This window comes from Gopherus evgoodei, chromosome 5 (genome assembly GCF_007399415.2).
Source record: "Gopherus evgoodei ecotype Sinaloan lineage chromosome 5, rGopEvg1_v1.p, whole genome shotgun sequence".
NCBI lineage: Eukaryota > Metazoa > Chordata > Testudines > Testudinidae > Gopherus > Gopherus evgoodei.
The window spans coordinates 134,230,771-134,245,556 of record NC_044326.1 but is presented as its reverse complement, the minus strand read 5'-3'; the positions used below and the strand labels follow the sequence as shown (position 1 = coordinate 134,245,556).

At 47.5% G+C, this 14,786-nt stretch overlaps 1 protein-coding gene across 4 annotated transcripts in view; it reads left to right on the top strand.

The window, feature by feature from the left end:
- Positions 1-290: 290 nt before the first annotated feature.
- Positions 291-14,786, top strand: part of G3BP2 (G3BP stress granule assembly factor 2) — a 50,323-nt gene continuing 35,827 nt past the window's right edge. For 2 of the 4 annotated variants that reach the window (XM_030565265.1, XM_030565262.1), the window contains exon 1: positions 291-376. The gene's annotated coding sequence lies outside the window, so the exon portion shown is untranslated. Of the gene's footprint in view, positions 377-958; positions 1,078-2,403; positions 2,422-14,786 lie in introns of those variants that run through there. The other 2 variants (XM_030565263.1, XM_030565264.1) reach the window with 2 other exon arrangements.

Here is a 14,786-nt window from a genome sequence, read left to right as displayed (position 1 = left end):
AGCGCGCGCCCGCAGCTATCCCTCACGCGGGCGGAAGCGGGTCGCTGCACTTAAACCCCGCGTGCGGTTCGGCGGGAAGTGAACGTTCTGGAGACGTCACAACGAGCGCGCCGTTGATTGGCGGAGGCTGGTGACAGGGGTTCCTGCCCTGGAATGCAGGGCGCAGGGGCGAGACAATAAGGGAGACACGAAGCGAGAGCCCGGAGCCCGCGCCGCTGCCCCTCTCCCCAGGCTGCGCCGCGCCCCGCCCGTGCCCGGCCCGCGCCGCGCCCATCTCCCCTTGGGACCCCGCGAGAGAGGCCGCGCCGCGCTCCGCCCGCCCCGCGCCGGACACGTCCAGGCCCCGGGGAGCGCCCTGACCCGAGTCCCGCCGTAGGTGAGTGCGGGGCGGGGCCGGACCTGCCGCCCCGGGCCACGGGAGGCGGCTTCCGGCCAAGCGGCCGCGCTGCACCGGCGGGGGGCGGGGGCCGAGGCCCTTCGAGCCGGCCCGGGCTGCGCTTTTCCCCGTGGGGCGGCTCCTACCCTGCCCCGGCTGAGCCCGCAGCGCACCGGGCGGCTGGAGCCGCCGGCGGGCGTAGGAGGGGCGGTGGCCCGCGGGCTGGGTCACGGCGCGGCGCAGTCCTCGGGTCAGATGGGGGTTGCGCCATATCCCGGCTCGCCTGCCCCTTCCCTTGGCCGGCAGAGCTGCCCACTACTCGGGGGCATCGCGCCTCCCCGCCCCGGCAGTGTCTCCCCTCGCCCTCCAGCCCGGCCAGTGCTGCTGCTCCCTCCTCACACGTGCAGCCATGTTCCTCCTCCTCCTCCGCCCGCTTGGGGCCCCCTCGTGTTGGGGTTGGTTCAAAACTAGCGGCCTTGTTCCTAAATCCCTGCCTGGATATGCTGCTCTCTGCCTCTCTGTAACGCTGGGCCCACCGCCAACATGGCTACACTTGGTGTGTCAGACCCGTTTCTTCTACAGGTCCTGACACCGGGCCGGGAACAGCTTTCCTGCAGGCTTCAGCTAAAACAGCTCCGCTCAGCATGCCTGGCTTATGGTTCTGGGCCCATTGAACTGAAAGCAGCCCGAAAACGGCCAAGGTAGTTTTAGGCAGTGTATGCAGGGGGATCCCAAAGTAGGCAGGTGCTAGTTTTTCTGTTTCATTTCTGATCACCTCTTTAATATTCAGTTTTGAGTGCCACTCTTGGAAAAAGTGACAGACTGGAGAGCTGTCAGAGGAGAATACAATAAAAGGGTATGGCTAGGCTTGATCTGAGGAAAGATTTTTCTCAAATGTGCCGTGTGCTTGTGAAAGGGTTATAAAGTGGCACTGGGGCAGGAATAGGGGAAGGGAGGTTAGTCTCCAAATAGCAGAAAGGATTATACATCAAGGAGGAAGAGGTATTAGTTGGCATACGTGGAAGTATTTAGGATGCAAATAAGAGAGAGGTTGGTAGAGAAGATAAAATTCATGAGCTGATGCCAGAAAGAGCACCTAAGTAGGAATCTCAGCATACTCTTCCCTTATTGGGGTGAAGCTGGGTTATTCAATGTGACATTGCCCCATGAACTTCCTGGTGTGGCCTTCTACATGGGTTTGAATCTTTCTGTCTGTTAATTGCATAGTAAATATTTCAAACCCCGCCTATCTGTCCTTCTAGCAGAAAGACTAGAGGGGTAGGCAACAGGTCAAAGCTAGGCTCTGTGGGAGAGAGTTGCCACCTCACTTCATTTTCCCCCTCCTTGAATCTCTCCTTTGTTCACTAAAGGTAACATCAGACCATGAGGGAGGTGGTGGATGGACTAGCTTCTTTTTAAATAAATTTGCCATATTCTCCTCTGTTCCTTCCAGGAGCTCAGTTGATCCTTGTGTTACCCTTTGACCCCAATGTATGTCCCCTGTTTATTACACCAGATTTAACACTGAAATTGACAGATACCTATGTGGATTAGAAAAGGTCCTCCCTGGTCACCCTGTACAGGGTTAGAAGGTCTGTGCTGTGACTGTTTTGTGCATATTCAGAGTAAAATGCTTCCTCTCCTGAAAGGTCAGCTTTTTTTGCATCTCTTGTCCAGCAAGTTTTCTCTTTTGTTTATCCAGTATCATTTACATGGATGAAATATTTGTCCATTCATAGATGAGTCTTCAGACTAACAGTATAGTATCTCCGCTTACAGGGTGTTTATACTGAGGAGACAAGTCCTTGACCTGAAGTTTTAAAGTACTGTTTGCTTTCATTGTACTGTATTGTACCTGAACTCCATTAGCAACACACTCTACCAATGGCATTCAGTTTTCACAAATGAAAAGCCACTTGGGTCAGTGAATGGAGCTGTGGCGAGACTAGCATTGTTAAAGATTTATGGTGAAACTTGTAAAATGGTATTTATTATTCTAGGTGCCTGTGACATATTTAAGAGTCGCCAGTTCTGCAAGAACTTAGGTATGTGAATAGTCCCGTTGACTTAAATGGTACTTATTAAGCATCTGTTGCCTTAGGGCCTGATCATGCAGGTTAATCCACCAGTAGCTCCCCAGAAAACTCTTGCCCCACAACCATACAGTCCCGTCAAGCTGCTCCCTGATACGCTTTGCAGTATGCCATGAAAGTCAACCAGTCTAGGCTATGTTGGATGAAGTGGGGAATAGTAAGCTTTAAAATTAAGGAATCTTTTAGAACATAAGAACGGCCGTACCGGGTCAGACCAAAGGTCTATCTAGCCCAGTATCTGTTTACTGACAGTGGCCAATGCCAGGTGCCCCAGAGGGCGTGCAGCTAACAGGCAATGATCAAGTGATCTTTCTCCTGCCATCCATCTCCATCCTCTGATGAACAGAGGCAAGGGACACCATTCTTTACCTTTTTTGGCTAATAACCATTTATGGACTTAGCCACCATGAATTTATCCAGTTCCCTTTTAAACATTGTTATGGTCCCAGCCTTCACAACCTCCTCGGGTGAGGAGTTCCACAAGTTGACTGTGTGCTGTGTGAAGAAGAACTTCCTTTTATTTGTTTTAAACCTGCTACCTATTAATTTCATTTGGTGACCCCTAGTTCTTGTATTATGGGAATAAATAAATAACTTTTCCTTATCCACTTTCTCTACATCACTCAGATTTTATATACCTCTATCATATCCCCCCTTAGTCTCCTCTTTTCCAAGCTGAAGAGGCCTAGCCTCTTTAATCTTTCCTCATATGGGACCCTCTCCAAACCCCTAATCATTTTAGTTGCCCTTTTCTGAACCTTTTCTAGTGCTAGAATATCTTTTTTGAGGTGAGGAGACCACATCTGTATACAGTATTCGAGATGTGAGCGTACCATGGATTTATATAAGGGCAATAATATATTCTCAGTCTTATTCTCTGTCCCCTTTTTAATGATTCCTAACATCTTGTTTGCTTTTTTGATCGCCTCTGCATGCTACGTGGACATCTTCAGAGAACTATCCACTATGGCGCCAAGATCTTTTTCCTGACTTGTTGTAGCTAAATTAGCCCCCATCATATTGTATGTATAGTTGGAGTTATTTTTTCCAATGTGCATTACTTTACATTTATCCACATTAAATTTCATTTGCCATTTTGTTGCGCAATCACTTAGTTTTGTGAGATCTTTTTGAAGTTCTTCACAATCTGCATTGGTCTTAACTATCTTGAGTAGTTTAGTATCATCTGCAAACTTTGCCACCTCACTATTTACCCCTTTCTCCAGATCATTTATGAATAAATTGAATAGGATTGGTCCTAGGGACTGACTCTTGGGGAAGGCTTGGAGAGGGCTGGCTATCCAAAATGGAGGTAGATCCAGTTTGCATGCTTCCATTGATCTCATCTATGGGAGATTGCCTCCCTCCTATACTGTCTGGATTGAGATGCAACTAATCTGTTACAATGAACACCTTTGATGTTTGATGGTTGTAAAACATTGCATTTTTTATTGTACTTTGAGGAGAATATCGCTCTGTTTCCCACCTGGTTAACATCAGGAGGAACACTTAATTTCTGCTTTCAAGGGATCCTAGCATCTCCTTTTCTATTTCACGCTGCATTATGGAGTATGCATCTGTTATAACTGGCTTGGAACCTGGTATTGAGTGAAGTGCACATCAAAAGCCTGTTGCAGGTGGTCCATGCACAGCTACACATGTCTATAGAGCCAGAGTAGAGTATTGCTGTTCTACACCAAAGCTGGACTGTGGTGTTTAATGGCTGTAATGCACTAGCTGTCCTTGTTAAGAGTACTTTAATTGTTGGAGCTTTGGTGATGAAATTGTGGGTATGAAGAACGATGCTTTAGTAGTCTTTATATGTCACAAAATATTGGTGTGCCCAACTTTTTCTTCATAGAAACAAATGACAAGATTTTCCTGTAGTAACCATCTTCTCCAAAGCATACAGGCTTATCTGCCTATTATGTCTGTGGTAAGACAGGCCATATTTTTTACTTTTAGTTGCACTTTTCTGAACCTTGTTCATAATTTGTGCCTCTACGTTTCAGTAACACCATCAATGGATACAGCCCTTCAGATGAGGCATCACCAGGGTTCAGTACATTTGTGATGTCTGTCCAGACACACACACATGGTCTTTGGATCTTTAGTCCTACCATGAATGACTCTACATAGGTCACATTAGGCTAATCACCTATTTTATAGATCACTGCCCTGAGTTGTTTAAATCTCTCTGAGATTAATCTGTCACTAAAGAGACTTACGATTTTTGGTCTTGTTTGTAAACTTTTCTTCTCTACACAGGCACAACAGCCCAGTGCTGATCTCTGAGGTACCTTACTGATGGCTTATCTCAGACATGACATCTTTCACAATTTTGTTTATACACATTTAGTGGAATAACCTGAAGGAAGGATCAAATATTTCAATATTTTAAAGGCAACTTTAAATTTATAGGAAATTTGCTTATCAAGTGGCATCCAGATCTATTAACATTTTGGCTGTGCCGCCCTTAATGATAATAGCAATTTGGCATTTTTTATCAAACATAGCACTGCTACTTTTATAGTTCCACATGGAACTAATTTTAGTGAAAGAATTAGATTTAACTAATTATTAAAAAAAAAATTCTTATACATAATAAAGTTAATGCCTGGTGCTGCATAACTTCATTTTGCATGCCAGTTGTGTATCCATTTACAGCATGAGTTATAATCATGGAGTTTTGGCCAGAAGGGCCCACTAGATAATTTAGCCTGGTATCACAGGCCACCTGCACCAGGCAGGTCTTGCACACTAAACCCAACACCTGAAAGGAGACCAAAGCATTACAGTCTGCCGGAGACTAGACTACTATCTGCACCAGCCAGAGAACAGGACGGACTGAGGTGTGCCAGTGCTTGAGGCAGCCCTATAATGGCAGGAAAATAAATTAGTTATACCCAGATAATCCCAGAAAGGGACAGGGACCTGCACCCACATACTGCAGAGGAAGGCAAAAATCCCCCATAGTCAACTGGGAGAAAATTCCTTCCTGACACCACATGTGGTGATCAGTAGACGCTGGGCATGTGAACAAGAGCCAGGTAGCCAAGCACCTGTGACAAAGAATGCTCAGTGTGAGCTGCCTCTGCTTGCAGGTGCCTCCCTCGCAGCTCCCATTGGTCATGGTCCCTGGCCAATGGGAATTGTGGAGCCAGTGCTCGGGATGGAGGCAGTGCATGGAGCCGCTATGGTTGTTCCTCCACCTTGGAGCATTGACTGCGGCCAATGGGAGCTGCAGGGGTGGTGCCTGTGAGCGGAGGCGGCTCACAGCTGCCTGGCCATACCTCCACATAGGAGCAGCAGGGACATGTCGCTGCTTGCGGGGAGCTACCCAAGATGAGTGCTGCCTGGATCCAGTACTCTGATACCCCTCCCATGCCCCAAACCCCTCCCCAGAACCCCCTCTTGCACCCGAACTGCCTCCCAGAGCATGCATCCTGCACATTTCCTGAAATGCCAGTTTATAGAGCTTTCTGGTTGGTAAAGTGCCAGATAACTAGGGCTCTACCAAAATCATGGCCATGAAAAACACGTCACAGATCGTAAAATCTGGTGTCCCACCATGAAATCTGGTCTTTTGAGTGCTTTTATCCTATACTGTACAGATTGCACGGATGAGACCTGCATTTCTCAAATTGAGGGTCCTGACCCAAAAGGGAGTTATGGGGGGGTCAGAAGGCTATTTTAGGGGGCTGCCCTATTGTTACCCTTCTGCGCTGCCTTCAGAGCTGGGAAGCTGGAGAGCAGCAGCTGGTTGCCAGGCACCTAGTTCTGAAGGTGGCGCCTTGCCAGCAGCAGTGCAGAAGTAAGGGTGGCAATACCATGCTATGCCACCCTTCTGCACTGCTGCTTGTGGAGACTCTGCCTTCAGAGCTGGGCCCCTGGCCAGCAGCCGCTGCTGTCCAGCTGCCCAACTCTGAAGGCAGCGCCACCACCAGCAGCAGCACAGAAGTAAGGGTAGCAGTGCCACACACCCCCAACCAATAACCTTGCTACCTCCTCACAACTGCTTTTTGGGTCAAGACCCCTACAATTACACCACTGTGAAATTTCAGATTTAAATGGCCGAAATTATGAAATTTACAGTTTTTAAAAGCCTATGACTGACATTGACCAAAATGGACTGTGAATTTGGGAGGGCCCTATGGATAACCCAGCTTTTACTGTGATGACATGATACAAATCAATGTTACACTCATCTCTTCAGCTCTTGTCCCTGTTTCAAAGGAGGTAGCAGAAATAGTGTGTTCAGAGAATGGTCACAGTAGTGATAACAAGCATCGACAAGCTGTTATATGAAGGAACTGAGAAGAATGGGATTGCTTGCTTTAAAAAGGGGATACAAGGGAAGAAAAAATACATGGTGAAAGTAGAACAGTAAGTTCTCTTCATCCTTTGTTGTAATAGAAGAATAAGGAGATGCTCAGTGAGATTGAAAAGGAGCAAATTGAAAATGATAAAGGGAAACACCTCTCTCTCAATGCATTACTTGTACTTAGTGCTACAGTATGTAATTGAGGTTGAGTGCAGCAGGATTCAAGTAAGACTGGACTTTCTTATGGTTAATATGAGTATTCAGAGTATAGTAAAAATGTTAAACAAACCCTCATATTTCAGGGCCTAAACCAGCCTTTGACTAATGGGGGTTAAGGAGGAACTTAGTGGGTTGCTTATTGCTTAACTACCTTCTGCAGGGTTTTTTGAATCTTCCCCTCAGAGAGCTGGTACTTGCCACTGTAAGCCATGGTATTTTAGGCTACATGATTCACTAGTCTGATCCAGTATTGCATTGTGTTCCTGCGGGCAAACCTAACAGTGCTATATGTTGTACTTAAGATATTTCGCTTGTTTGTCTATGGCATATGAAAGCCTTTGCTTTACCCTATTTATACCTGAGAACATAGGGCTGATTCTTATAAATCCTGTACAGACTTGACATTGAGTGGCTTCCCTTGACTGTACTTGTCCTACGGTAATTTAAAAAAAAACAGCAACACAGTGATGATGAAAACAGTGTCCCCTCCTTTTGCATGAAAGGAGTTTTTGAACGTATTGAAATCAAGCTCCATGCATTTCTAAAGTTAATGTCTATGGAAGATTTTTACTTCTGTGTCGTGTTTATCATTGTGAGTCAAGCTGGGGAGCTTCCAAATCCATTAGACAACCCCCCCCCACACACACACACATACCCCTTCAGGACTGTGTAGGCCGACTTGAGGGCCCTGTCTTACTGAGCATACTCTATCCTCAGTCCTTGGAGGCCCCAGAATGTTCCAGGCAGTTCCTTTTTATATGTGGTTATCAAGAGCTCCTTATTGATGCTTCCAGCAGTTCCAGCTGATGCGGTTTATTGCTGCATGTCCTGTCTGGAATCTTACGTTTTCTGTGATGATTGAGCATACCGTTCTCCCTTTGGCTTATTATCACAGTTTTAACTGATCTAGGTATTTTAGGTTCAGCTCTGTACCAGCTGTTTATCTTAGAGCTTTGGGTTGTTTTAAGGTAATGCCTCAATTATGATTTTTTTTTAGTCAGTTTTAATAGCTAGCAGTCCTTGGCATTGACACTTGGCTTGGAACTCTCTGTTTGATTCTTGTTTGGTGCTTCGCTGAGCTAAACTGCCTGAGACTTCAATGGCTGACAAATATTTTGTTTCAGTTTTGTAGGTTCCCTGTTGTTGCTGAACCTGGGATATTGATGACAGCTGTTCAGCTGCACTTCTGACTTAGCTTTGAGTCTCTGGGCAAAATCAGTTTATCAGGTTGACTCTCTTCCGATTGGACTTTTCACAGTACTTCAGTAGAGGGCAGTTCATTTGCAGTTTAGCTCAGGACTCGAAAATTAGTGCCATGGCACACTGAGTGTGGCCCTTCTCAAAGCAGGAAAGGTCATGTGCTTGTACTCTGTTCTAGTCAGTGCCTTATTGTAAGACAAGCACACTGATGTGAGGAAGGCACCTGGGATCTAACAAGACTGGTGTTATCAGCATATCCTATCATTGCATCCATGGGAGTGTATATGTGAGGCTCCAGAGCCTTGTAGAAGTGTAATGGTGTCTTGTGTCATGGCTCTTTTTGAGAAGCTTCACACTAATTGTCATTGGAAAGCAGGCACTGGGTCGTTTAGAAGCTGAGATCAGGTGTGTGTATCAGGAAGAAGTTTTATGCCAATGTCAGAGGCGCTCCTGGAAACTCATGTGCTTTCTGAGAGTTAAGAGGGTGCCATCTGGATAAAATAGAAGTTGCTCTTAGTCTGGTGGGAGGGAGGGATAGCTCAGTGGTTTGAGCATTGGCCTGCTAAACCCAGGGTTGTGAGTTCAATCTTTGAGGGGGCCATTTAGGGATCTGGGGGAAAAATCTGTCTGTGGAATGGTCCTGCTTTGAGCATGGAGTTGGACTAGATGACCTCCTGAGGTCCCTTCCAACCCTGGTATTCTATGATTCACAAACCTGCCACCCTGTGACATGGTATTTTGAGAGGGTTGCATGGGGGTGCTGTTGACTTGGTGGGCTGGAGCAACTGACCAAAGCCGTTCTCTATTGTTGAGAAGTATGAGGCCTGGTCTACTATGTGTTTAAACCGAATTTAGCAGTGTTAAATCGATTTAACCCTGCACTCATCCACACAACGAGACCCTTTGTATCGATATAAAGGGCTGTTTAAACTGGTTTCTGTACTCCTCCCCGACGAGAGGAGTAGTGCTGAAATCGGTATTGCCATGTCGAATTAGGGTTAGTGTGGCCGCAAATCGACGGTATTGGCCTCCGGGCAGTATCCCACAGTGCATCTTTGGGACCACTCTGGAAAGCCATCTGAACTCGGATGCACTGGCCAGGTAGACAGGAAAAGCCACGCAAACTTTTGAATTTCATTTCCTGTTTGGCCAGCGTGGAGAGCTCACCAGCACAGGTGACCACGCAGAGCTCATCAGCGCAGGTAACAATGCAGTCTCCTGAGAATCGAAAAGGAGGTCCACCATGGACCTCATGGGAGGTACTGGATCTGATCGCTATATGGGGAGAGGATTCCGTGCTAACAGAACTCCGTTCCAAAAGACAAAATGAATAAACATTTGAAAAAATTTCCAAGGCCATGATGCAGAGAGGCCACACCAGGGACTCAGTACAGTGCCGTGTGAAAGTTAAGGAGCTCAGACAAGCCTACCAGAAAACCAAAGAAGCAAACGGAAGGTCTGTGGCAGTGCCGAAAACATGCCGCTTCTACGCTGAGCTGCATGCAGTTCTCAAGGGATCCGCCACCAGTATTCTACCCCGTCCGTGGATTCCGAGGTGGGGGTGGTAATCTCAGCCATGGCTGAGGATTCTGCGGACGGGGAACATGAGAAGGAGGAAGAGGACAATGAGCTTGCAGAGAGCACACAGCACTCCGTTCTCCCCAACAGCCGGGAGCTTTTTCTCACCCTGACGGAATTGCCCTCCCAGGCCACTATCCCAGACAATGAAGCCATGGAAGCGATCTCTGGTGAGTGTACCTTTTGTAAATATAAAATATGGTTTAAAAGCAAGCGTTTTTTAATGATTAATTTGCCCTGAGGACTTGGGGTGCATTCACGGCCAGTACAGTTATTGGAAAAGTCTGTTAACATGTCTGGGGATGGAGCGGAAATCCTCCAGGAACATCTCCATGAAGCTGTCCTGGTGGTACTCCAAAAGCCTTTGCAGAAGGTTTCTGGGCAGGGCAGCCTTATTCTGTCCTCCATGGTAGGACACTTGACCACGCCGCGCATGTAGCAATTAATCTGGTATCATTGCATGACAAAGCCTTGCTGCTGTGGTCCCGGTGATTGCTGGCATTCAAGCAACACCCGTTCTTTGTCTCGCTGTGTTATCCTCAGGAGAGTGATATCGTTCATGGTAACCTAGTTGAAATTCAAGAATTTAATTAAAGGGACAGAGATGGCCATTCCTACTGGGCTGTTTGCCTGTTGCTTAAAAGAAATCCTTCCTTGCAGGTAGCCAAGCGGCGGAGCGGGGAGGGGTGATTGGCGCTCAGCTTTTTCGCCTTTGGCTAACAGTGATCTTCCATGATACCAGCCATGCGGTGGGGGGGAGGGGTAATGCGATCATCCCGGAGAATTGGAAGGGGGAGTGGTTTCTGCTGCTGCATGTTAACAGGAAAGAAGCATCACTGAACGGGATTTGCTTAGTATTTGGGAAAGGAGGGCACTGTGTATATGAAGGCTGCAGAAGCTGAAAGACAGTGGCTTACCATGGACACATGTGAGCTGAATTCTGCTGTCCAGACCTGCGTCTGTGAGATCTCTAACACCAGAGCTGCAGGCACTCAATATTAAGATGCAAAATGCGACCTTGTAGTGAAATCACATGTGCTATGTAAGGTGAATAGTGTTGTTCACCGTGAAAGAGTATAAGCTTTCTGTAAAATGTATATTTTTAAATACTTCTCTCCCTTTTTTCCCTCCCTCACGCAGCTGCAAATTTTTCAAGCCTTCAGGATGGAGTAGGGAGGCTATCTCAGATAAGGCGGTGGAAAAAAAAGACACGAGATGAAATGTTCTTGAAAATCATGGAAGTGACCCGCAATGAAAGAGCTCATCTGAATGAGTGGAAGGACGTAGTATCAAATTACGGGAAAGATGCCAGTGAACGTGAGGACAGGAGGGACGCTTGAGATGAGAGGTGGCGGTAGGAAGATAGAGGTGTAGGCAGGAAGATCAGCGGTGGCAGGATGCAATGCTGGGGCTGCTGTGTGATCAAACTGACATGCTTCGGCGTCTAGTGGAGCTTCAGGAACAGCAGCAGGATCACAAGAGTGCCACTGCAGCCCCTGTGTAACCACCCTCACCACTCACAATGTTCCATATCCTCCTCACCCAGACGTGTAAGAACACGTGGGGGAAGGCTCTGTGCACCCGCCCACTCCACCCCCTTGGACAGCCCAACAAAAAGGCTATCATTACTTTGAAATTTTTTAGTGGCCTTTTCCTTCCCTTCTATCCACCTCCCAAACCACACCTGGGCTATCTTGTCAGTTCTTTCCCTCTTTTTATACTGAATTAATAAAGAATACATTATTTTTAAATGATAGTGACTTTATTTTCTTAAGCAAGCTGTAATCAAAGCGGGAAGGTGGGTTGCTTACAGGGAATGAGTCAATCAAGGGAGGCGGGGGGGTTCATCAAGGGGAAACAAACACAGCAGTCACACCGTATCCTGGCCCGTGATGAAACTAGATTTCAAAGCTGCTCTGATGCACACCACTTCCTGGTGTGCTCTTCTAATCGCCCTGGTGTCTGGGCTGCGCATAATCAGCGGCCTGGTGATTTTCCTCAGCCTCCCACCCTGCCATAAAGGGCTCCCCCTTACTCTCACAGAGATTGTGGAACACACAGCAAGCAGCAATAACAAAGGGGACATTGGTTTGGCTGAGGTCTGAGCGAGTCAGTAATGTGTGCCAGCGTGCCTTTAAACGGCCAAATGCACATTTTACCACCATTCTGCACTTGCTCAGCCTGTAGTTGAACAGCTCCTGACTACTGTCCAGGCTGTCTGTGTATGGCTTCTTGAGCCATGGCATCAAGGGGTAGGCTGGGTCCCCCAGGATAACTACAGGCATTTCAACATCTTCAACTGTTGTTTTCTGGTCTGGGAAGTAATTCCCTTGCTGGAGCTGTTTAAACAAAGTAATGTTCCTGAAGACGCGAGCGTCATGAACCCTCCCCGGCCATCCCACATGGATGTTGGTGAAACGTCCTTTGTGATCCACCAGTGCTTGCAGCACCATTGAAAAGTATCCCTTTCAGTTTATGTACTGGGTGCCCTGGTGCTCCCGTGCCAAGATAGGGTTATGGGTTCCATCTATCGCCCCACCACAGTTAGGGAATCCCATTGCAGCAAAGCCATCCACTATGACCTGCACATTTCCCAGAGTCACAACCTTTCGTAACAGCAGCTTAATGATTGCTTTGGCTACTTGCATCATAGCAGCCCCCACCGTAGATTTGCTTACTCCAAATTGATTCCCGACTGACCGGTAGCTGTCTGACATTGCAAGCTTCCAGAGGGCTATTACCACTCGCTTCTCAACTGTGAGGGCTGCTCTCATCTTTGTATTCTGGCGTTTCAGGGCAGGGGAAAGCAAGTCAAAGTTCAAAGAAAGTGCCCTTACGCATGCGAAAGTTTCGCAGCCACTGGGAATCGTCCCAAACCTGCAAAACTATGTGGTCCCACCAGTCTGTGCTTGTTTCCTGGGCCCAAAATCGGCGTTCAATGGGTAGAACCTCCCCCATTACCAGCAGGATCTCCAAAGCGCAGGGGCCCGTGGTTTGAGAGAATTCTGTGTCCATGTCCTCATCACTCTCATCGCCGCGCTGTCGTAGCCGCCGCCTCCTCACCTAGACTGCACGAGAATGTGGAGGTGTTTACAACATCCACGATTGCAGTCTTGAGCTGAGCAGGGTCCATGCTTGCTGTGCTATGGTGTTTGCACAGTTCAGCCAGGAAAAAAGGCGTGAAACGGTTGTCTGCTGCTTTCATGGAGGGAGGGGTGAGGCTGAACCCAGAACCACCCCCAACAATGTTTTTTGCCCCATCAGGCACTGGGATCTCAACCCAGAATTCCAAGGGCTGGGGGAGACTGCGGGAACTATGGGATAGCTACCCACAGTGCAACGCTCCGGAAATTGACCCTAGTGTTGGTACATGGACGCACACCGCTGAATTAATGTGCCTAGTGTGGCCGCATGCACTCGACTTTATACAATCTGTTTTAAAAAAACGGTTTCTGTAAAATCGGAATATTCCCGTGATGTAGACATACCCTGACAGTGTGAGGCACTTCTCAGAGCACCCAGCTCTCATCTGTGCTTTTGGGCTGAGAGAATGCAGAGCTCAGATGACAGGGGACCTCACCCTAGACAATACCCTCCATTCTCGTGCATTAAGGGAATGACAGAGCAAAGAGACTGCTGGTTCCTTTGCTTCCCTGACATGCCATGGTCACTGCAGGGGTTGTGTCTGTGCAGTGGCTTCTTCGTCTGTGGAGATGTGCCAGTGGGATTACAGAACCTGGGAGCCAGCTCCCTGTAGCTTGCTCATCCCCCTGGTGCTCCAGGATAGCATTGGAGTGGAGTGATGTGGTGGGCAGGGCAGCAGGGTTCTGAAACATACAGGGGATTCTGTCCCCTGTGTTGATGTATCAAGGTGACAATGAAGCTGAGGGCCTGTGTACGAATAGTTTCATTTGCTACACTGATATGATGAGAAAACTTTCTCATGTTGGGATGTCTGGGATTGGGCAGAGTTGGGCTGGAATGCATTGCAGTACCACCTTCCTTCCTGCTAGCATGCCAGTACAAGGAGTATAATGTTGAGGTACTGTTGCTTCTCCATCCACCTCTTTCCTGAGTACTAATTCTCTGATAGACTGTCAGTGATTTGCTGAGAGGCAATGGTATCGATGCATGACTACAAGCTTGACTTGGAAACATTAGCATTAGTTGCAGGTGCTGGGCATTAGAGACTCTGGGGCAGGATAGGATTTACAAGTTACTGAAGTATCCAGCAGGTTTCTGTTATTTTAGTTTTGTTGTACATCTGTTGGTCTCCAGACCTGTTGCCTTGTCACCAAGTTATGCCATCTGTATCACCTTCTAAGAGTCACATGCCTTTGAATTTCTCAGTGTTAGCTCCTCCTACAGCCCTTGCATTTCTCACACTTCCAGTTTCTTTGGGTAGCAAGCTGAAGTGTCTTTGGAATTGTTGAAGTTCTGGTTTCACAACCGCTTTCTCATGAAGGTACCACTTCAGTGTGTTTAATGCTCTGTCTTCTGGGGAGATAGGGACATGGCGGGTCATGTGATAAGAAAAGACTGAATTGTATCAATTCTTCTATTACCGGGGCATGACTTTTAAGACTGAAATTGATGTCTTAGTCAGCTGGCATATATACCCAATAGTCAGCATAGTGGTATTTGCTTCCCAAAGATGTTGGATTGGGACTGTAGTGGAAGTTACGTTCCTGTTGGCTCGTTAACTGCTTGCTGCAATGTGCATATTTGCTTATTAGGGACACCTGTGTAGGAGGGATGTGGAGACCAAAGGGTGTCAATAGTGATGGCTTGTGTTTAATAACCTCCACATGAGAATTTCATAGGCCTCTTCAGGTTTTGGTGGAGACTAATGCCCATCTGTATCTGAGGATATGGCTACATTTGGAATTTCAAAGCACTGCCCCGGCAGCGCTGCGGGAGCACTGCTGTGGCAGCGCTTTGAAGTGTGAGTGTAGTCAGAGCGGCAGCGCTGGGAGAGAGCTCTCCCAGCGCTGCA